General features: G+C 51.1%; 1 protein-coding gene across 8 annotated transcripts in view; it reads right to left on the reverse strand.

The window, feature by feature from the left end:
- The window catches only part of ZNF536 (zinc finger protein 536), a 422,501-nt gene that overhangs the window by 285,766 nt on the left and 112,300 nt on the right, over positions 1-24,435 (reverse strand). The window lies entirely within an intron of this gene.

The raw sequence follows: 24,435 nt of genomic DNA on the forward strand, positions 1-24,435 counted from the left end.
TCCCACCTGCTGTGTCCCTGCCGCCCCTCAAACCCACCCCCTTTTCTGGCCCCCACCCCAAACCCCTCCACCCTTCACCCTTGCTAACTCTTGGGCCCTCCTGGCAATGAGGACATACCCCTGCCCCCTGCTCCTTCCATGTCACTCAAACAAGAATCCACTCAACAGGAAGTACTGGACAGTGTCTTTAATTAAAATAGCACGTCCTGCTCAGGTTGGAGGGGGCTCCGGGGAGACGCCAAAAGCCGGGGAGTCCATTTCACCAGACTTGGGGGCCTTCCCTGGGGGGCTCGGGACCCACATGCCTCTGATAATGCCACCCGGCGTAAGCGCAGGCTAGCCCTCCCTCCAGTCCCGGAGCTCCCCGCACAGGGAACCTGTACTAGGTAGACCCACGACCAGCTGACAAAGGAGCAGTGGGCACGTTTCATCCGTATCTTCCCACAGTATTTTTGTGTCAACTCCAGGCAAGAGAATACGCAAACTTCAAAACAACTGGTGTTTGGGAAAGAAAAAAAAAAAAAAAAAAAAAAAAAAAGCAACAGTCGTAATATCTCAAATCACATTGATTGGGTGTTTAAAAGTAACTACACATACATCATTTCCAACCGGTGCTTCCTGCAAGCCAGGCATTGGACGGGGCTGGAGGGCTACCCCTCCCAGGTGCACTCCTCGCTCCCCGGATCCAGAAGTCCAGACAGCTGCCAAGGCCCCTTGAGATCGACGAGACCCTGGCCCCAGCCCGCCCGTGCCCCTCTGGCCCCTGGTACAGAGCTTCTCACACACTCGGCCCTCGGGACATCAGGGAAGGTAGAATGCAAGCAAGACCTGAATGACTTCAGAGCAGGAGCTCTGCCCTCGTGGGAGGACAAAGGACAAGGCTTCCCCAGCCTCTGAACAGGCCCTGGAGAGTTCCTTTTTTGGTTCCTGGTAGGAAAGCTCATCCGTGCGGGCTCCTCTCAGCTGCCCCCTCCTGTCCACCGCTTAACATGCTGCTCACTGAGAGCAGAAGGAACCGAGGCGGGGGCAGAGCAGGGGGTGCGAAGAGGAAGGAACGGGGCACGGACCTAAAGCAGACCTTCAGAGAGCCGCTCGGGAGTTTCCCGCCCCGTCAGAAGGAGACAACCTGCCCCAATTCAGTGCCAAAGTGTCACATTGGGGCCATCAGAAGACACAGAACGTCAGAATGGGTGTCAAGGTGGGGACAATGACAGGGTCAGGGAGTTCTACTTCTCCTTCTTTTTTTTTTTTTTTGATTAAGAGAGAGAGAGAGGAGGGACAGAGAGAATCTTAAGCAGGCTCCACAGCCAGTGCAGAGCCCGTCATGGGGCTTGATCCCACCACCCTGAGATCACGACCGGAGCCGACACCAAGAGTCTGATGCCCAGTTGACAAAGCCACCTAGGCACCCCGGCTCTACTTCTTTTTACAAAGTCTGCCCCGATCGACAATTCCATTTCCGTGTAGAGAAAGAAGGACAAAGGTGCCGTCAGGCCAGATCGAAGATGAGATCAGGTCACAGAGGGTCACATTCTTTGTGCAAAGGTACATCAAGTTCAGAGAGAGGGCTGAAGTGCGACTCCAGAGGTCTTTTCTCCTGCTCTCCCCACGCCCCTTGAAGATGCCACTGGAGGGGTGTAGACACGAAACAGAATTCACACCATCCGTTCTGAAAGTGGGGTGCACCCAAGAAGCAGGTAGGCCTCTTCTCACTTCTGGACTGGAGGAGCTGCTGGCTTCCCCGGAGAAACGAGCCTGTCCCCACCCCCCCAACCCTGAGCTGTTGCTATGCCCTCTCACGTGGAGCTTCTCTTCACACCCCCGTTCTGGCCACATAACGTATCTCAGAGAACCCTCCTTCCGGAACCCCACCTCAGGGCAACCAAGGATATGAGCCCACAGGGCAGGCCCCTGGACCTCGAGGCCAGCCAAGTAGCAGATGCCAAGTCAAATCCATTGGCCTGTTTTCCCGGGACCCACGGTGTGCTCGACATGACGCCAGGGGCTGAGTCCAGCAGTGAGCAGGCCACAAGGCCCTGGCTTCAGGGAGCATGGGCTTGCCGGAGGGAAGCAGGCAGCCATCAAGGGGGCAGTTCAAGATGGCAGCTTGCTCACTACGAGGACACAGAACAGGACAACAGGAGAGGGATGGAAAAGGGACAGTGGAGGGGGAGAAGAGGGGGAGAAGGGTCAAGAAGGACTTTTCTGAGGAGGGGACACTTGAGCTGATGGGCACAGGAAGGAAGACCATTCCAGGCAGGAGAACAAGAAATGCTCACAGTGCATGGTTAGCAGGATGACACGCCCCTCCTGCCGGTCTCTAGGCCCTCACCCACTGTGCGTGGCAGGGAGACTTCGCAGCCCAGTACCCTCGGAGGGCTAAAGGACCCCTAAGTGCCCAGCACAGAGCACCCAACAGGTGTTCTAGATATGCTGCAATGAAACGGGGCTGTGCCGCCCTGGCCCTGGGGGACCCCAGCTCGATTATCTGCCGGACAGTAACGGGGTATATGGGATGGGGAGGCACATGTGTGCTCAGATCAGAGGCCCCCACTTGCCTCTGGCACCAGGCCCTTCTGAAGTGGCTGACCAGGATGCAGTGTACAGACACAAATCCAAAGGGGAGAAGACACACAGACAGAAGTCAGGAGGCCCAGAGCCATAATTGCCATCCACGAAGAGGTGCATATGATGGTGGGAGGGATGGCAAGGCGTGGACCACAGACCCGGACACTTGGCCCACAAAGAAAATTTAGCCTCTGGGGAGCCACCGGAGGGTGAGCACTGAGGGAGGGAAGGCCACGGCATCTACCCCCAGCCCCTGAGGCACAGGCAGACACATGGGCCCACACTCCCATGAGGACTCACACACCCACACGCACTTGCCACTCACACAGATGCACACCTGCACACAAACCTCGAACACACGTGCCACGCGGGTGCATGTGCACACAGTCACACTCACGTGCCCTTACACATGTGCTGCACACAGGCACATACACACACACACACACATGCACAGAGCTCTCACACACAGGCACGTTTAACCACACCATCAGGAGCACTTACACAAACACATGCAGGCACAGGAGGCAAGCACTCTTGAACACGTGTGGGCTCCCACACTCATGCACACCCATACACACACACATGCACATTCCAGCTTGCCCACTTTCCCACCTAGACACGCCAGGGAGGCTACGCACAGCCATCGGCCCATACCCCAGGTACAGACACAAGGGAGCCCAGGCCCAAGGACACCCCCGCAGCTAGGCTGGGCGGCCCTGCCCTCCAGGGGGCAGCTCCCGCTTCGGAGCATGAACGGAGAACGCAGGTTGCGGCTGGGCTGGCGTCCGGAGGGTGGGTCGGGGGTGGCCAAGGCGCTGGGGTCTCCAGTGGTTATGGGCACCTGCAGCCGTCGCAGCACGGGGACGGCGCCTCTAACGGATCCCATTATCTCCCCGGAGTCAAGTGAAGTGCGGCGCTGGAAGGCGGGCCCTGCGGGCAGGCGGCGGCCACAGCCCCCCAGCGCGCCGCCCACCAACACAGGCGGCCGGCAGCGCCGCTGGCTCTCGCGGCTGAACCGCGGTGGTGGCGCACGGTAACACCCCAGGCCTAGGCGGCGCCTGCGTCCCGCGTCCCTGTTCCTGCCACCGTCTTCAGTGATCACCCCCAACGCTGCCGTGTCCCATCTACCCGCACCGCCTCCCTCCCAGGGCCGCGCCCGCACCGCCGATCCCCGCGCTTCCCTCCTCCTGGAAGCTGCGCCGCGGCTCCTCCGCGAACCCAGTGCCAGGGCTGCCCGCGCGAACGGGCGCTCTGCCTGCTGCGGGCGCCCCCGCTCCTCCCCGCCGACCTGCCGGCTCCCTCCCGCGCGTGCGGGCCCCGCAGGGGGGCCAGGCCCCCCCTCCACCTCCCAAATCAAACTCTCCCTCACTGCGAGAGAGAGGACAGACGCAGCCCGAGGAGTTGCAGGAGGGGGAAAATTAGGAAACATTCAGTTTGTTGTGTTTTCCTTGGGTTTGTTTTCTTGCCAAAAAAAATTACCCCCTTTGTCTTTGCGCAAAAGAGGCAATGCGGGCACCTTCTGCTGGGCGCTGAGATGGTGTGCCAACGCGCCTTTCTTAAGGGCGGCTTCTGTTCCCTTTCTAGCCTCACCAGATATATTTTTAACATAAAAAACACTATATTTAATTGGTTATGGATCTCTGTTCTCTTAGCACTACTGGATATCACAGAAAAACACATTAGTACAGAGCAATTAGTGTGATGGCAGTAAACAACTAAGGCACTATTAAGCTGTGGGTGATTAAATAGTATTACTTTTTATTTTTTATGGTGCTAGACTAAAAGATGGTGGAGATTGAAAATATATATATTCCATTAATAATAATATAAAATATAAATAACAGGTGTCTCCCACTTCTTCTAAAGGTACAATTTATACCTAGCACTTCAATCTATAGAGAGCTACTCTTCTTTTTTTTTTTTTTTCTTTTTAAATGAAAAAAAATTTCCTTCTTTATGCACTCCGGGGCACTATGTCTTATCTTCAATGCACCCAGATATTTAGGCAGAAATATTATTTAATTGGAGTTACAGAGTCAGGCGAAATAATGCCCATACCTATCTCACAGTAAGGGAAAAAAAAAAAAAGCTTCCTTCCCATTGAAATATACTCCATCATTTCTATCTTTTCAAAGAGCAAATCAAGCATTCTGTGATAAATTGACTGCAGGCTGGGGCAAACAGGCAGGCGGTGGGTGGGCTGGGGCTGGGGCTGGGGCTGGGTCTGGGGCCAGGGCCTGGCTGCACCTTGCGCGGGGCCCACCCTAGCCCTGCGCCCATGGCAGCCCAGGCCGCTCTCCCTCCGTGTGTAGATCATCCTCCCGGTTCTGGCACATCTTTTCCTCTCGGCATCTGATTAAGTTAACAATGTGCTGCTATTTGCATGCAGATTTGCCGGGGCTTTCTCTCCAGCTGCTCCCAGAGACTTGGTCTTTCTCTGCGTTGTGATAGCACAGCAGTCCCTAAATGCAATCTTTGTCAGACCCAGGTGTGCTCTCATTGAGGACGCCTTCGTTCCAAGCAATTTTTCTTTCTGTAGCATTTATAAGGCTCTATTATAGTATAACCACATCTGGAGGAAAATTCTCCTATTAATTATATACTTTTACCACTAGGAAGACAAATTCTAAAAGATACCAACATTTTTGTTGTTGTTGTTCTTATCTCTTTGACAGCCTGCATTTTATTTTATTTTGTTTTGTTTTTCCAGGCATTTCAATATTTAAAGAGCCATTAACCAAAGAAGGGGGGTGAATTTCTAGGAAAAGAGAAACAACAGACCCAAAATCTTAATGTCAGCCCTGCTTTACCTCAGCCAGGCAAGTCTGGGGAAAGACACCGTGAGCCCGGGTGTGGGGCTCAGGATGGGGACCAGGCAAGTGGGAAGGAGTCCTGTTCTGCTGGAATTTAAAAAAAAAAAAAAAAAAAAAAAAAAAAGCTAAGTGCTATTAACCTTTAACCTCGTCTGTTCCCAGGTGGACACTTGCTCACGTCACCAAATGCTAAACAATTTCATTCTTCCACTGTCCAAAAGTAAAACCAAATTGGATCAGCATGGTGACCCAGATGCTTATGTGTTTTTGGGGGGAGGTGGGGGCGGGGACTTATTTTTCAATCAGATTTGAGGCAGATTAAAATAAAAACCTGAAGCTAAGTATTCATTCTCATTTTTCAGAAAGACAACATGAAGCTTTGCCCAAAGAATCTGAAAGTTACTTTAGCGACAGGAGGGGTGTTTCTGATCTGCTTGTTTTTGTTTGGTTTGGTTGCCTTATAAAAATTGCTTTTGGTCCTAGTCAGATGCCGGGGTTGGGGGAGATGGACAGAGTCAAGCTGAAATGTCGGAAAAGTTTTAATAACTAGATGATCCTTATTTGAATGTGTAATACATTTAAAGGACTGGAAAATACAATTTCTGATGCCAAAATTATCTTGCAAAGGGCTCTGCTCTGTGTGAACAAGGGTACATGTGTGAGTGTGTGTGTGTGTGTGTGTGTGTGTGTGTGTGAATATATGTGTGTGTGTTTAAGTGTCCTGTGCTGGGAGGCAGCACATACACACACACACAAAGTAAGCTAAATGACTCTGTGAACAGGGAAATCGAAATGGAACCATTCTCGCTTTCCAAGCCAAAGTCCATCAGGTAAAAACTCAAGTAGCTTTTGGCCATGCAGTCCAGCTCCTATGGCGACAATACGGAAGCTTCTTCTCCTGTCTCCAAAGCTGGCATCAGGAGGCACCCAGAGCAGTGTCCCGGCACCACCGGGGCGGGGCGGTCGGGGGGGTGTTCGGTTCCCGGCAGCCACGCATGCGCAGTGAGGTCGCAGAACCTGGGCCTTTGAGTCCTGCCCTTGAAGGCCAGAGCTCTTGCTCCCATCCACGAGCTGCCTCTGCTTTCCGGTGCTAGCTAACCCTCCTCCCTCAAATGACAAGTTAGAGAGGCCACCTCCAGATCCCGCTTCAGCCTCAGTATCTTCAGCTCTGAAATGGGAAGAATACACCCTTCCCCAAGTGCACACTATATGCATGAAGGACCGCGACTCAAGTGCAGAATACAGGTGCTAAACAATGGGAAAGTTCGCTGAGATTTCTTTTCCTTATGAATTAGCTGCCCGTCCCTGCCTCCCTCCAAAGAAACACAAGCAGTAGATTCTGGCCCACCATGCTGAAGATTCTATGCATTAAAAAAAAAAAAAAAAAAAATACTGCAAAGAGGAAGGACTGAGGTTTTCATTTGACCCTCTTGGGGCCCTGTGCTTTTTACAGGCTCCTGCTTGCTGGTCTCTGGGCTCCCCCCACCCCCAACCCCCCAGATCCCCTCCTGCAAACACAGAGCAGGGAGACAGATGCGGGGATACTGGATTACATCACTGGATAGCATGTGGCATTGAGGGGAGGAAAAAAATAAGAAAAGACAAATGACATTTTGCTGCTATAGTGTGCTATTTTAGTGGTGATGGCTTGACTTTTGGCCCAAACGCATATGCCAATGGCAAGGCTAACTCCAGGGACTCACAAAAAAGAATGTGTGTTCACAGCTGTACTGTACACCAATACAGATTACATGTTTTCAGTGTTGCGGCCACAACAGAATGCTAATTAACATACTGGAGTGATGAGAGCGGCTGCAAGGGCCTTATTGTTCCATTATTTCATGAAGCCCAGCTGCCTTTGTTTATGTCACTTATCCTCTCGTGCCACAGGTTTTTACTCCAAAAATACTATCCCAATACAACGTTAATATTTAAAAAACAAAGAGGTGGCAGATTGTCATTTTTGTGTCAGTCTCAAACTGCAAAACTGTTAAGCTGTTCTGGTTCGGTATTTAGAAATAATTTAACAGCCATATTCAGACACGGCCTGCATTCTAACATAATGGCTGAATACTTGAACCAAGCAAATGCATAACTATCCTGACATCACTTATGAGATTTAGATTGGTCAGTTAATGGAAGTCTTTACCAGAATCAATACCATAACAGCTTCTTGAAATGAACGTGATTTTTTACACGGAGCGCCGCGAACAATAACTACAGAAATATACTACCTTTGTGCCCGGCACAAAGAAACGAAGATGCAAAATTAAGCAGCAATTACATTTTTGCAAACTAATATTGCAGTCGATTATTAAAAACAAACACTTTCAAAAATAGGTACTTATCATTAAATAATTGGAGAGCATTAATACCCCCCCGCACCTGATTAATCATTTTTTTACACTTTTTAATAGCTGTTTCACCTACTGGCTACATTATCAGGTTGCTATTAAGTATTGATATCGATGATTGATGTAATAATGATTAAATAAAAAGCCGTATTTAGAGCCTGGTTTTTTGTTTTGTTTTGTTTTCATGTTTTTTTGGTAAATTTCTTTTCAGAATCCTCATTCAAAAGAATACTGTCTGCTGGCTAAATTAGTTTTTTTTTTTTTTCCTTTTGCCTGGATTGTGCATAAAAGTGACATTCTATAAAATACAGGTTTCCTCAAATAGTGTTCCACCAGCAATCTATACATACTACAGTAATTTGCAATCACGGTCAGGGAAAGCTGTTGGCTCAAGCCCAAAATGTTTATGGTGCATTTTGCTTCCCCAAAGAACGAAAACACCCTGGAGTTTTATTTCAGATTTCCCTAAATGCGCCTTTATTGACACCAGGTACAATAGTTGGGGAAATACGTAATACCCCAGCCCAGACGCCATTCAACCAGAGTCATAAATTAAGTTAGAAAAGGTCTCCCCTAAAATGTACAGCACTCCACTAATCAAAGCCACACTGTTGCTCAAGAACGCGAAATCTTCCCAACAGCCAATTGAGTGAACAAGCCATAGTTGCTTTTTAACGAGTTTAACTGGTAATCTCAGATAAATGGAGAACTGCTTGAAGTGTCTGTCTTCTCTAAGGCAGTAATGAGAGGATTTAGAGCATTCTGCGTCCCAAACTGCGTATAACCGAGAGAATGCCACAGGTGTGTCCCTATCTGCGACAGAGTGCTTCCTCAGCTATGGCCATCCCCCACTGTGGACACAACATAGATTTTTTTTAATTGGATCCAGGAGCTAGCTAAATTATCCAACTGCTCTGTGCTTAAGCCCCCAGCTAGCTTATATACCAATAATAATAAACTTTCCATAATAGCAGCTCAGCCTATGACTGTTTTTTTTTTTTTTTCTCTTAACCTAAAAGCACAAGCACTTTATTCTGATTACAGCCAGTGAAGAAACTCTGGAATTGGTTTCGGTTACTTTCTAAAAAAGAAAAATAAATAAAAATAAAAATTGATCAAGAATTACAGAGGGGATCCAGGTAAATAATAATCAATTATGCTCACATATATTTTCAGAGGAAAACCTGCTTATCTTCTGGTACTGGGAGATAATACGCTATCGTATCCCATTCCTCTGTAACTGGTGGGTGAATTTACCTCCTTCCTTCATAATGTTTGTTTACCAGGTCAAAGCCACAGCCAGCCACAACCGCAGCCCGGACCATGATAGCAGCATGGGCCGGGGTGGGGGGGGGGGGGGTGGTGTCTGCACCGTCACGATGGGTCAGACTCCATTCCATACAGCTTCCATTGGACCCTCCACGTCGAATGCCTTCATGTTTCGTTTGCAAAGATAAAACACGAGCCCTGTGCTGCCGTTGTGAGCATCCGAAAAGTGTTAAATTTATAAATAAAGAGATCAAAATCCTTTAGTGGGCAGAAATAACATCTTCACACAAAATACTCGGTTCCACCGTTTGGACATATTTTTAACAATCCCACTTAAACTTGGCGAAAACTCTATTGAAAATTTAACCTTGTGCTCTTGAAGCCGAAACTGATAAAACTTAATAGCAACGAGGCACTACAACACTAATAAACTCATTATAGATCACATAAATGGGACGTCTGCGTGGCTGCCAGACAGCACACAGAAGCCGGCGGCTTCGGCTGCACAAAGCAAAGGCGAGCAAGGTGGTACGGATGTCTGTGCGGACAGTTGGAGGGAGAGGCTATGCTAACACTTCACAGTAAGTTTGCTAAATTTACTTGATTAGGCAGTTCATTTAGAAATTCCAGGCGCTAATTATAGGTGAATGCAGACAAGCTGATACGGAAGAATGAGTTTTCCTGAGGCCTGAGAGCCACGTCAGGGCCCACTCTTTAAGAACGGATTCTGAGTCCTCGAAACTCTGTCCATTTGACCACCTTCACTTCAACCAGCTCCCTCCTTGGACCCCCAGGGGCTTCAGCAGGAAGCCATGAAATCACCACCCCTCTCCCAGAACAGTCGAGCACCAGAGCCCCCACCCTGAAGCCTACTAGCCAAATACCAACACATGTGCTCGGTTTGGCTCCTGGGGAGATTTGAGACAATCACCTAATAGTCACCAACTTAACAAATGATGACGGAGTTCCATATGGAAATTCGGATTTCTGACTTCCCCTGAGAAACCCCAACGCCTAGCAGCACCAGACCCACATTCCCGTGGACAACCAGCAGAGCACACATTCATTCTCTGGGCAGTCACGAGCTCCTCCGTGGACGGGGACTCTCTTGTCCCTGCAACATTAGAGTTTGGCAGCCCTAGTCTGTGCCATTCGGAGGAAAGGGAAACATGGTCAAGACAGGCTTCTCCAAAGGAGAGCTGGAGGGTGAAATGGAAGCCCATGACTTCACGTTCCAGGCCCCAATACGTGGCCCCCCAAGCCAGCTCTGTCCCAATGCAAGACCCTCTTTGCAGAGGATTAGGAAGTCCTGCCCCCTTCCCCATTGTGGTGAGGAGAATCTATCAATCTTGGAGGCACGGAAGTAGGAGGCTGGGGTAGAGGAGCCAGCCATGAGGATCACACACTCAGAGACAAGGCAAATGGTGGGCGACTACCCACACGGGGAACCATGATTCTTAGCCTGGGAGAGGCCACAATGCCGCCGGGACCAGAGGGAGTGGTAGGAAGAACTAGGACAAAGGAAGGAAGAAGTAGATGACAGAGGTGGAGGTAGTAGGTGAGATCAGCAAAGTAGGAGACTCCACACTTGGCCGGCACACCCCATACTCGGCAGTGCCAGCGTCAGAGTCTGCTTTAGAGTTTACTTATCCCTGGTCTATTCTGGACTCTCGCCATCTGCCATGCAGCTGGTCCTGCCCTATGCGCATGTGCTGGGATCTGGTCAGAAGTGAGAGTCTGGGCAACACCCCAGACCTCCTGAATCAAACACACATTAAAGGTGCAGAAACGTCCACCTGACAGAGAAAGGAGATGGGCCACTCTGGGTTGCCGCCTCCACGAGTCCTGGGCTGTGCCCGGCGTGGGGCTCACGAGTCTGAACTGCAGAGGAGTCCCAGGACGGGAGGCTGCGTTTCTAGCGGAGACACATTCCAAGTCCATCCACCTCGATGACGTTCTTCTAGACCATCAATAAATATGGCTTCAGTAGTCAGATGATATTTAATTAGCATTAAACTCTTTTATTTCATGTAAGTTAGAGCCTTGCCTGAGACACTTCATTTGGAAAGTAACCTGGCACTCAAGATTAAAATGAAATATTAGCATGTCAGCTGTAGCCTCCTCCGTGGCGTGTTCCCCTTCTGCCCTCCAACCCTGCAGGGGAATAACAAGGCACTGTTCCCAAATTTCCCCTGCACAAGGGACTTGACACGGTAGCTCCCGGAGGTGAGGGGTCGAACTTTCTTAGGTGGAAAAGGGGCTGTTGCCCTAGGAAGTGAGAAATGGAAAAACTCTTCTTTGTCAAAGTTGGAAGTAAATTTTCCTCCCTCTGTCTGAATTTCCTCTCTGCACCTCAAAGCCGCCAAGCCCACGCTTGCCTCCAAGACTTGACATAGGCTAGACCCCTGTCCAGGAGCTGCCCCCACCTCACAGGCTCTAACCTGCTCTTCAGAGGTCAGACTCCTTGGAACCTTCCCTGACCTCTCAGTCTCAGCTAGGCCTGTCCTCTTTGCCTCACAGCCCGCTCTTTTAATACCCTGCATGGCACATGTCACCACAGATCCTTTTCCGGTTTCTTCTTCTGTTTATTTGTTGCCTGCCTCTTCCAACTAGAATGACTGCAACACAAAAGCAGGGACTTTGTTTTGTTTTCTGCCATATTCCCGGGGCCCAAGACCACGCCTGACTCATCAAGCAGGATAAAAGGAAGGAGGGAGGGAGGAAAATTAACAGATGATAGATTAGATCATAGATACACAGAAAGATGATAGCTTCATAGGCACAGATGATGGAGAAATAGAAATGGAGGGGTGGGGGTGAATAGACAGATGATAGGAAATAGATGATGGATGGCTTGATGGATGGATAGAAGATAGATGATGAATGGATGGATGGACGGTTGGATGGATGGATGGACAGATGCATGGGTGGATGCATGGACGGTTGGATGGATGGATGGAGGGATGGATGGATGGACGGATGGACGGATGGATGGGTGGATGGATGGATGTACGGTTGGATGGATGGATGGTTGGATGGATGGATGGACGGTTGGATGGATGGATGGACAGATGGATGGGTGGATGAATGGATGGATGGATGGATGGAGGGATGGATCAATGGATGGATGGATGGACAGATAGACTAATAGACAGCCAGCCAGCTTAAGTGATCAGGCACTTTGGCTGACGCAGAAGAGCATGGTGCCTACTCCCAAGAATTTTGCAGTCTGGAAGGGACTGCAAGGAAGCATGGCCACTCACAGCATTATCAGATGTGACCAGAGTTAAGTGATAATTGGAGATCTTGAGGACAGGGCGTGAGATCAGAGGGACTCTTGCTCTGGGGATTGGAGAGACCGGCAAAAGGCTTCCGTAAGAGTGGGGGAGGCAATGGCTCCATGCAGGAATCTGAGGTAGGTCCTAAGAACCTGGCTGGACACAAATATTCCAAACAGGGCCACAGAGTGATTCCCAAAGGCTTGCCGACGGACCCCTCGAATGCAAGATGATTTCAGGTGACACACAGAAAAACTCCTTTAAAAAAATTAACACATATAATCATTTCAATACCTACTATGAAAAATATATAACCGACAGACCAAACCAGAGATTTCATAGATGTCATTATTTAGAACAAAGCTAAATATAATATTTAAGTAAAAGAAATATGTCCTTCAAAAAAAATACATGAAGCTTACAAAGTCTACAAGCAGGTTGTACTCGATATAGTAAAAAATCACAAAAGAGGAGCACCTGGGTGGCTCAGTCAATCAAGTGTCTGACTTGATTTCAGCTCAGGTCACGATCTCAGAGTCCCACATCAGGCTGAGCCAATTTGTCCCTCTCCCTCTGCTCCTCCCCTTGCTCAGGCTCTCTCTCTCTTTCTCACCCTCAAATAAATAAAATCTTAAAAATAAAAATCAACTGGGGCACCTGGGTGGTTCAGTGGGTTAAAGCCTCTGTGTTTGGCTCAGGTCATGATCCCAGGGTCCTGGGATCGAGCCCCACATCGGGCTCTCTGCTCCTCGGGGAGCCTGCTTCCTCCTCTCTCTCTGCCTGCCTCTCTGCCTACTTGTGATCTCTGTCTGTCAAATAAATAAATAAAATCTTAAAAAAAAAAAAAAAGTCAAACAAGAGAGGTATGAATGATGAAAGCATGTGGCTTAGACCCAAGGGGTCATTCTCGGTATAAATTCTGCCCCCCACTGCCCTGAAGGGCCTGGAAGGTCTCATCCACAGGCGGCCTTGCTCTGCTGGCTCTGATCCCCAGCTGGGCTCTCAGGGGCAGATGTGACTTCACAGCCCATCCCTGGGGTTGCGGAAGAGGCAAGGATGGGTCCAAGTGCACCAGGCCCTCCCCGCGCATGCATCCCCACTCGGCCAAAGCTACACGGGAAGCAGGAAGTGCTCCAGGAAAGAAATCCACGGGGTGGTCCTGCCTCTTCCAGGAGCAGCCACAGGAGCAAATCCCTCCCCTTCTAAAGGAGAAGACGAAGAGACAGAGGGAGGAAGAGACAAGAGAAAAACAGAGAGACAGAGAAAGGAGAAATGCTGACTAAAGTCCTTATCAGGAAGAAAAATTTTTAAATGCATGAACTCTATTTATACCCTGGATAAACAAGATCATTACGTGTTCGTTTCATAAGTTGAGCCTTGATTCCAAGATCACCAGTGGTCACAAATGTTTGGGTTTCTCATAAGCATGTTGAAAAGCCGTGGGTCTTGACCCTCTGACCAGGAAGCTAAGCTTGGCCAACACTTTCACACTGTGATCAAGGCATAGAGCAGAGAGTTGAACAAACTAACATCTTATTCTCGAAATCGAGTATAAGCAGAAGAACTGATGAATCTGCTAATTGTTGCGTTGTTCACCCCGGCTCCGGACGCGGGCACACGCCCCGTGCAACCCAAAATGTACCTTTTGTACACGTAGGCAAAGAAAACTGTGTAAGAGCCTGATGGATGCAAGTGTGGGGGTTTTGAAAAGCAATCTTCTCTTTATTATTTTTATTATTATTCTTTTAAAGGCCAGCTCACTGTGGACAGCTCATGGCCCTGACCTGAGGACCGTGGCAAGCCGGGCACGGTCTGGACACCGTGAACCTAGCGCAGTCCCTGTTCTACCCGTGTCCTTCTAAGGTCACTGTCATGCCCAACCACGAGAACAGGAACAACACCCAGGGCTGCACCAGGCTGATGGGTATATTCCTTTTCCGCAGCCCCACTTCTACCGCCCAGGTCAGCTTGGATAGTGCAAACGGTCTTCATGGCCCACTTCTGGGGTACCTCACAAAATTCCCTGACCTGACATGTAGCAGGCTCTCCCCACACCTCCACTCCCGCTAACTTCTGTTCCAACCCAACAGAGTTAGCTGTCATTCCCCAACCCCAATCCCGAACCCGGTCTGTTTCCAGTTTCCCCTGCTACTGCCTCTGCCCGGAATGGCGCTCAGCACTCCCCCTTCCCCCTACCCCTGCCCCAGCCGCAAAATTCCTGTCTTGGGCAAGCAAACTCCTCTCTGACCTTCCCCTCATGTCTGTTTCTGACAATCTTCTGGGGCCCCAAGATCCAGCTCTAACACTGGCTCTCCCTAAAGCTCTTCCTGAGCCTCCCAGTGGGTATGACTTCTCCCTTCTGAAAAAGGCCTGCTGTGCTGAGCCCGGAGCACACACACGGCAGTTAAGAGCCCCCTTCCTTAGCAGTCAACATCTTACACTGCTTTTACTTAGGGATCGCTCCCTCTCCAGTTGGAATCTGTGGCTCTCTGGTTAATCTCGGAGGTGGCACTGGTCACGTTCTCATTGTGATATGGCTTTCTGGGTATCTTTCCCTTCTGTGTCTGTCCCTCTCCTTGCTCTGGAGGGTAGCCCATGTCTGTTGGTTCAAACTATACAGAAGAATGATGTGCCTTATTCCCCTGTAGGCAGATCCTTCTAGGCTCCGTGTCAGTGAATGCTGGGGCACCAGGCTGATTTGCAGCCTGGTGATCGCTACCTCCTGGGCGGGCAGTATTCTCGAGGCCTTCAAGGTTTAGAACCTGACAATGCTGTTCCCCATGCAAACTCCACAGAAAATCTGGACTGGGGGGACAAGATGGGAGACACTATGTGTCCTTCCCTGTCCACCTGGAATTCTAGGGGCTTGACCTAACTCATCGGAGAGGAGGTGGGTCCTTGTAGCACAAAATCCGATTCAAAGTCTTCAGCTGATGTCAGCTCTTAATTTCTCTCCGACTCTAAAATAATAACCAGTAGTAGTCCAACAGGCCGTTTCGAGGGGAATAAAAGCATAAATTGGCCTTAGCCTTGAAGCGAAACCTCAAATACAGAACCTTCTTTAAAATCCTGTTTCAGGGACGCCTGGGGGCTCAGTTGTTAAGCATCTGCCTTTGGCTCAGGTCATGATCTCAGGGTCCTGAGATCGAACCCCGTATCAGGCTCTCTGCTCAGTGGGGAGCCTGCTTCTCCCTCTCCCTCTCCAACTCCCCCTGCTTGTGTTCCCTCTCTCGCTGTGTCTCTCTCTGTCAAATAAATAAATAAAATCTTTAAAAAAATTTTTAAGAAATAAAACTGCCTTTCAACTGTTGTCAAAGCAGAAGGGCACAGTGGTCCTGGGCCTCTCTCTGTATTCTTCTTCATGGCTCTAGACCCTTTGAGCCCAACTTCCTGAGCTGAGGCAGACGCGGCGACCATCTCAGACTGCGAGAATCTCATCACTGCCAACCACTCCTGGCAGTCTGTCTGACTGTCTGTCTGTCTGTCTCTCTCACACACGCATAAGTACCAGGGAAGGCCTGAGATAAAAGGAAAGTCAAGATACTTTTCTCTCCGTCTTTTCTCGCCCACCTGGCCCATTACCAGACCCATCAAGACCACCTGGGTCAGCGAAAGGGAAAAGCCGTCCTGTCCTTATTTAACGGACAGCGCACCAGCGTGAACACAGATCTGTTTCCCACATAAAGTTAAAAGCTTTGTGTCCACTTTACTTTCTGTGCATCATCTTCCTTTTTCATTTTAATTAGCATGCCTGAAACAAAAGACAATGATTTCGAAATATACTAGCAGCGCTGCAAAACCATCCAAAATAGAGTTGTTCTTGCCTTCCTCACCTCTTACAGAAGGAGGAGGGGAAGATGGTGCTGGGATGCTTGGGACCAGGGAGAGGAAAAGCGTCTCCACTGAGTTTTCCCTCAGTGCCCAGAGAGGGAGGGAGAAGTGGGGTTCTAGAAGGTTCTAGAAGGGTTAGGCCTGGTGAAGGAAAACCGCCAAGTGACAGAATCATCCCGGAAGTCGCTGGGACAAGACGGACATGGCTGGCCCACCTTGGCCCTGTGTCCACAGGCCTGGAACCAGGAGCAGCAGAACAGCAGGGAAGCAGCTAAAATGTCTGCTTATGGGCAAAGGATCCAGCCCTAACTGCTTCTCTGGCAGCCAAGCCTGATGCTCCCTGCAGAGTGGCCTCCCGGAGAGCCAGCCTGTGTTGAGTGGTCCCCAGCTGGTTGTCTTTACAAGTGAATGCTGGAGAGCAGGTTCTCATCCCCCTCCACTCACCAGGAAACCCACCTGCTTCATCCCGAAGACTGGCACACCTCTGCTCCTTGTCTAATGGGAGCTGGAAGAGTCAAAGGGACAGTTGGCCCGAGGCTCTGAAAGAACAGGACCCTGACAGTGTGACAGCTCACACACTCGGGATAAACTGTGGTCATCAGGAGACCAGGCCACACGTGGGTCACGGTGAAGTTGGTATTTATTTATTTATTTATTTATTTATTTTTAGCCAAGATGCAACCCAGATCCCTCTTATCACATTCGATAGCCGCCCATACCACACTGTGAGGGAAGGACAGACATCCACACCAGGCAGAAGTGAGGTACCATGGGTGAATGTGCCTCCTTTTAAAAAAATTTTGTGGTGTCTATTTGCCACGCTGACCTAATGCTCGGCCTCACAGCTCTCCACCTCTGAAGGGCCAAGAGGGACACAGGAGCCTTTGTCTAGTGGCAAACAAAGGCAAAGTCATGGCGGAGTGGTCCCGAAAGTGACGTGGGACGCTGGCCCCGCCCGTGAGGACGCCGGCCCTACCAGGCCACTTGCTCGGGCAGATGCCCTGGGACGTGGCAGAAGGAAACGCATAGTCCAGCCTCAACCCCACGTCCTGTCCCCCTCGGAGCAGCTGGTCCCAAACCCAGGGAGAGGTGGCATTCCCCTGCCCCGCCAGCTCGCACAAAGAGGAGCATCTCCAAAAAGAAAGATCCAGTGTTCGTTTTTGACACCTGAATTGTAGCTGGTCACTCAGACTTCTCCGGTCCTCTCCCCTGACTCCCTCACTCCGCAGTGACCCCCCTCGCCACCATCACCCCCCCCCCCCGCCAAGAAAGGTCTTTCAATGATAACCTGGTTGCAAAGCAGAAAGAGCCCATTATTAGCTCCATAAATGAATCCAGCGCCATGAAAGGGAAAGAATGTGACACGAAGCTTTTGTTTCCAGAAATAAAAGAAAGAAAAGCCAAAGGGGAAAAAAGGAAGAAGGAAGGAAGGAAGGAAGGAAGGGAGGAGAGGGGAGGAGAAGCAGCCCCAGCCGCAGAACTGTGTGGAAGGAAAGCGGCACCCAGATGGGGGGAAGGCTGGCTCGGGCTGGTGCCGGGTGGCAAGAAGGGTTAAATTTATGTTCCATTACAAGTCCCCTTTTTTTTTGGTTTCATCTTCTCAGTAAAACACATAACTTAAAATGAAATCAAATATTAAAAATGACAGACTCTATAAGTGCTGTGAGTAACTCCAGGTCACGGAGGGAGGGAAGAGCCGGCGAGTTGTCAGGCACTATCTGTCAGAGTGAATTAGAAACAATCAACAGACACTGAAGGGGAAGGTGATTGTTATTAGGCAGCGGGGCTGGGATCGGGCTGCCCAGATGTGGTCGTGCATATCAAGGACAGGAAGCAGCAGTTTAATTCAGGAAGCCCTGGCGAACAGGGCAGCCGAGAGGAGAAAAGTCCTTTGTCGCTAATAAGCTGGAAGTTACTTTGATAACAGCAGGGTTAGACTCGAGAATAAAACACATTTCTTTCACTACCACACACCATTAATATCACAGAAATGCGGGCGGAAGAGCCGCTGGGCGAGCATGGGATTAGCCGCCATGCTCGCCTTGCCCTGAGGCCTGGGAGGCCCCACCTGGACCGGAGCTTCCCCCACCTGGACCGGGAACTCCCTCACCTGGACCGGAGCCTCCCCCACCTGGACCCAAGCCTCCCCAACCTGGCCCGGGGCCTCCACTCCTTCCGGGGCCAGGCTCCTCCTGACCAGGTCGGCTCCTCCAGAAATGTCTTCTGACCGAAAAAAAGAATAAAAATAGTATGTCACAATTTCCCCGTGTCAGGCCCTCCCGTCTCTGTGGCCTGTGGGGAAGGTGCGAGCCCGGTAAACAGCCTCCATATAATGAAGTCCATGTATGCAGCAACGAAAAACAATTTTATATGCAGACAAGGCCCGATTTCATAAGAAATTACTTATGCAGGCGTTCTGCAATTATCCTGTGATACTTTCAGGCAACAGTCTGACAGCAGTTGTGCAAACAATAAAGGGATTACAGAAATAAAAACAAATAATATTACACACACAGAAACTCCATGTTGCATGTGGACGGGATGAAGGGAGCCTGGCAGGGGCCAACAGGAAGTGAGGCCGGAGACGGGCCCAGCCTCTTCCCAAGCCCTGAGACACGGGGAAGCTGACGCCCCAGCAGCCTGACGGGAGCCCGGCAGCTGTGGTGGGAGTCTGCCCCTCTCAGCAGACCGCTTGCCTCTCAAGGAGCGGAGGACGTAGGTCCCACTGGCGGAAGGGGTACAGTCACGGGACAAGGAAGGGACGAGCAATGGGCGGGCTGGGCGGCATGGCCATTTCCTCTCACACCAGGTGGCCTCCCAGGACAGAAAGCATCTTGTCCTTCCACCACATTCCAGGATCAACCCCTAACTAGTCGCAGGCCAGAGCCTCCGGGCAACTTGGTGCCACGTCAGGACTGCCTCTCCCCAAACAGAAGGGAGCCGACGGGGTGCATGAGCCCCGGACAAGGGCCTGTCAAGACTCGGGACGCTGGGGGCATTCACCTTCGACGGGTAGGAGGAAGGGAGGGCGGTTCTGTCACGTGCTCCCGGAGGGCACGAATCGAACTCACCCATCACCGTGTCCCCCTATGAGATGTGGGTGGGCACCCTATAACTCAGGGGTCAGGGGAACTCGGTGAGATGGGACACAGAGAGGCTCGCAAGGGGCATCCTGACCATGCTTCCAGAAAATGGGTACATTCTCCTCTCCTCTGGGCACCCAACAGCCCTATGCAGCCAGGAGTTGCTGCTCCAGACCTTCTTGTGGGAAGACGACACGGGAACACAGAGCGGACTGAGGACTTGCAGGTGCTAGGTCCCATGTGCAGAACCCACCTAGAGCCTGGACTGTCCTGTGGACAGCCCCCGGGGCGTGGGGCGGTGGTGGGGGTGGGGGAGTGCAGGCAGGCCACGCTTCTGAGCACCCACTGTTTCGGGTGCCGAGTCTGTGCCTCACAGAGCACGGGCTGAGCTCGGCCCAGTCTACAGACCTTGGCATTCGCAGAAAGGCTTTTTAAAACTTAAATTAGTAGCTAGCCTGAAAGAAAAAGAAAAAGAGGGGCACCTGGGTGGCTCAGAGCGTTAAAGCCTCTGCCTGTGGCTCAGGTCATGGTCCCAGGGTCCTGGGATCAGAGCCCTGCTTCGGGCTCTCTGCTTGGTGGGGAGCCTGCTTCCTCCTCTCTCTGTGCCTGCCTCTCTGCCTACTTGTGATCTGTCAGATAAATAAATTTTAAAAATCGTAAAAGAAAAAAAAGAAAGAAAAAGAAAAGAAAAGAGACAAGAAGAAAAAAAGAAAAGAAAAAAGAAAAGAGAACTACATTTTTTAAACGTCTTTCCTTAAAAACTCTGAAGGCCTGGGAAAAGGTCTGCCCAGGGCTGCAGGTGGCTGCAGTCAGGGGAGCTGAAGGGATGTTTTCCGTAGGGTCTGCTCTCCCCAGCCTGCTCTGTTCACACCCAGCCTCTGCATTTCCCACCTAGACCCAGCCTGCATTTGGGTTTATGACAACGCTTGCAGAGAGCTGTCCAGGACACCCAGTAAAAGGCCGGGCCAAAGCCTTAGGTGTCCCCATCCTCAAGAACTCACTCTGGGGCAGAGTGCAAGCCCTCCGATAGCTGAGCTGGCTTCAGCACTGATGATCGCTGTTCAAAACCCTCGGGGTTCTGTAGCCCTAAAATGGGCCGATCTGAATACCTAAGGGGCAGCCCTCAGCCACCTGCACACGTATCAGGACCCCTCGGCCAGGGCCCTGCCTCCCCGTGTCCTGAATACGTCAAACCCAGGGGGCGTCAGGCCTGGCAATGCTCATGTTCCAGGAAATCTGGAGAGCAGTGTGGATTTGGTACACGTCAACTGAGTTTGCCTAAAGCCAGGTGCAACAGATTCTAATGGTTACAAACTGCAGGGGTGAGAGGCTCTCCATCAGTGCCCCCAGATGCCTGATGACCTCTCCGGCTACCAGGAGCTGCTCTAGGTGCTGTGGGGGCAGCAGGACAGACAAGACAGACTCAGTCCCTGCCACAGCTTCCAGCGGCTCTAGGAGCAGCCCCCATGCTACCCACAGCAGCCCAGGGTAGGCACAAACACGCCTTGGGCCTTGGTCTCTAAACTTATAAAATGAAGGTGGCTTTGATGGCAAAAGTTTCTGCTAGACCTGGGGTTCTAGAATCACCAAGAATCTTTACTCTGGATCTCGGTCTGCCTCTTCCTGGACAGCCCCAGAATCAGTAGGGGTATGGTAGGCGCCTCGCAGAGGCCCACATGGCCTCAGCACCCCCACCCCTGAGCCTTCTACCTGCAATTCTGCCCACGCCCACAGCTGGGGGGCACAGGAAACTCCAGATGAGCAGCTGTGAGGCACTATCGTGAATCACCATGTTGTCCCTGAGGGCAGGGCCCCAAGGGCAGCTAGCTCCCTTCCCTGCACCCACAGAGCCTACAGTCCGTAACTCCCAGCTTTAGACAAGTCACCAGGACATCCCTCTAGCAGAAAACAAAGAGTGAACAAGAGTGGGTTCATGTCACTTACAGAATTTTGGGCACCTAGGAGCATCCCAACACCCGGGAAGGTGAGCTTCTCAAGACACAGCTCCGGTCACAAGCAGCACAGACATAAAACAAAGCCAGCACTCCTCACCATGGCCTACAAAGTCATGTCCAATGCAAGCCCTCTAACCCCGTACCCTCTCCCTAGAGCTCACGGTTCTCTACCTGCACCAGCCTATACTCTGACCCTCAGATATGCCAAATTCTCCCCCACCACAGGGCCTTTGCACTTGCCATTCCCTCTGTGGGGAATGCTCTTCCTTCAGCCCATCACCTGGCCGGCTCCTCCATGTCCTTCAGCCCTCTCACTTCCAAGGTGCCTTTCTCAGGAAGGCCCATCCTCACCACGTACCCCTCTCAGGTGGAGCTCTCCTGCTCCCTCTCTTTCACCCCAGACCTTCTTCATGGCACTTTATCACTATCTGACATCTGCTTATCCACTGCTGCCTTGTTCATGGCTCCTAGCTACACAATAGAAGCTCTTTAAGGAGCTTGGCTAAGGTCGTACCCTGGCTGCTTCATGGCCAAGGGATCAGGCTCTAAGATCAGGAAGAAGCCTGCTCAAACCTTTGCTTTACCATCCATCGGCTGTGTGACATGAGGGAGGCCACTTAACTTCTCTGACCTCAGCTTCCACACCTGGAAAATGGGACGAATATCAGCAGCTGCCTGCTAGGCACAAGGTGACAATGAAGATAATCCCAAAACACTCTGGGGCCAGAACCAGCCCCACCACTCCTGTTCTCCAGAGTCAGAATTATCTCTGATTTTCATTTTCTCTTGGGCTATGCAGCTATCATGAGACCTCACCTTCCTACCTCATTCAGCTGCTACAGAGGCGTTGGCGGGGATCTTGATCTTTACCTCCATGAGCCTGGAGATCTCCTGGTGAAGATCAAATACGACGCAAAGCCCCACACACATATGCAGGGCTTATCATCATTATCACACAGAAATTACAATTATTCACTCCCTCCTCTGTGCTCCCAGAGTGCCGCTACCACAGCATTTAACTGAAGTAATTACTGCCGCGGGAGGGCTGTTGACTCACACGGCTGTGCCAGGACAACGGGGCCGCTTCGGGACAGCCCAAGCCACCGCAGGGCCAGCGCCCTAGTCCTGGGCCCTGCCCCCGCCGCCCGGCAAGGCAAGGGCCGGGGCCTGCCCCATATGTCAGAGGTAGGGCAAGGTCCTGTGGCCTCTGCGACCCACTGCCCTCCGCATGCCCTGGGGTCTTTCTAAAGGATGACGCCAAGGAGGGCTGGGTGGCCCCAGCTCCTGGCTCTGCCTCTGGTCCTCTCTGGGGCTTCTCCGGAAACCCATGCTGTGGTGGGCTAGGAAATTGTTCTCCGATGCGTGTGACAGGTTCGGTTACTGACGGGTCACTTAAGGTTTCTGTGCAATGGCGCTTGGTGGGGGCTGTCGGGTTGTCCCAAAGCTGCCCTTGTACAGCATTTCACAGAATATTTTGAAGGTCAAGTGTCCATTTCGAAAGATGGGGAGGGCATCGGTGGAGAGGACAGAAGCAAAGGTCCCGACAGGTCCCTTCAGGAGTCCAGAAGTGGCCCAGCCAGCACATCATGGCTCCTAGAGAGAGTCCAACTCCAGGGCCCAAGGGTCCTAGGTGCTGAGATGGGCAGTTAGGACAGAGGAGCTGGTCTGGAAGACCTGTCGCCCTTCCTGGTCTCCAGGGCCCAGAATTTGCTCTTGAATATAAGACCGAAAATCCTACTTCCGATGCACAGGACCTTGAAGTCATTCCAAGATTTACCTTTTCCATGAGAGAAGAGCTCCCTGCCTTCTCACGGCCAATCCCGAGAACATCGTATCATTGTTCCTTATCTTCTAAGAGGTCCAGAGCATGCCCAGATGATTAGTTCTTTAAAATACAGGCTTCCGAGGCAGCAAACCTGGTGAGGCTGGTGTGTGGCCTACTCTCCAGAGCCTGAGAAGCCACCCGAGGAAGGTCTGGGTCCATTCACAGGAGAAATGAAGTCAATCCAGGGCCTCCCCCTCAGTCCCCCCTACCTGGTCAGACGCGGCGGCTCAGGCCTCTCTCTACTTCCCTGTCCAAGGCGGGTCAAGGGAAATGGCCAGCACCCTTACAGTGCTTCCTCTCCCACTCAAGAAGCACAGAGCATGGAAAGTTCCAGAAGAAGCTGGAACACGGGCTCACACCTCCCCCCCACCCCCGCACCCCGGGGAAAGCCAGCCTCGCCCGTCTGCCTGACCTGAGGCCCTTGGCAGTGATGCTCCATGGGGCTCTCAGAAACTGCAAGCATCCACGCGGCAGAATTCCTACCATCCATGTAGCAGCTAAATATTGTAAGACTCCTAACTCCCCCATCTGTGTTTTGCCTCCCAAGAGGGAAAATAGTCTTCACAGACATTCCCTTATCTGGCAGGCAAATTCTAAACCTTACTGGCAATCACAGGCTTGTTTTCCCAACCAAACAGCTATGGAACCAAAAATTGCTCTGCCTGTGATATGCTGAGGAGGGAACTAGCCAAACAGCTCAGTCTGGAAGCCCAGGGCCGGGAAGCCCTTGGGCTTCTCCATCGCTGCAGAAGGCCCCGTGCTCCGCAGACGTCCCCGCTGCCAGGGGAGGCCTGCCTGGCCGCTGAAGGAAGCCACAGCGGCTGGTGTTCACCGCTCCTCGTTTTTCACACGGAATACACCCACCAAGAAGCTGACGGAAAACACTCACCACGGTGTGAAATCAACACTTTCTAACTCAAATAAAGGGGGTTAAAAAAAAAAAAAAAAAAAAGGAAAACTTCCAACCATTTTGCTGCAAATATTTTCTCCCACAAGATCATGCAAGGCAGGGGCACCACGGCGGCCTTGGGCCCTGCCACCGAGCACGCCTAGGCACCCCACACCCTCAATTTCCAGTTTATGGTCTTTCCCTGCGTTCCACCTGGCCCTTCCCAGCCGTAATGCCAGAACCCCGTACCTGGGCGAGGGCTAATAAACCGAATCTGATGATAACTGTAGGAGCCTAATTGATAGGGGCCTTTATCGACTGGCCTTGATGTCTATCTGAGGTTCTCAACAGCCAAGATTTAAATGTTTCATTTTATTTTTAACTTTCACTTTTCCACATTTCAGCAATGTCAGGCAAAGAGGTATGGTTTTACTATCAGAAAGAATCATGGTGCAGAATAATTTATGACTTTAGCTTGGGCTTTCAGAAAAGCTATTTCAAATCTTCACTTTGATTTGGTTGTATCAAAACTACTCAAAATAACAGCGGGCCCTTTCTCGGAACCAGAAT

Source organism: Mustela erminea, chromosome 19 (assembly GCF_009829155.1).
Source record: "Mustela erminea isolate mMusErm1 chromosome 19, mMusErm1.Pri, whole genome shotgun sequence".
Taxonomy (NCBI): Eukaryota; Metazoa; Chordata; class Mammalia; order Carnivora; family Mustelidae; genus Mustela; species Mustela erminea.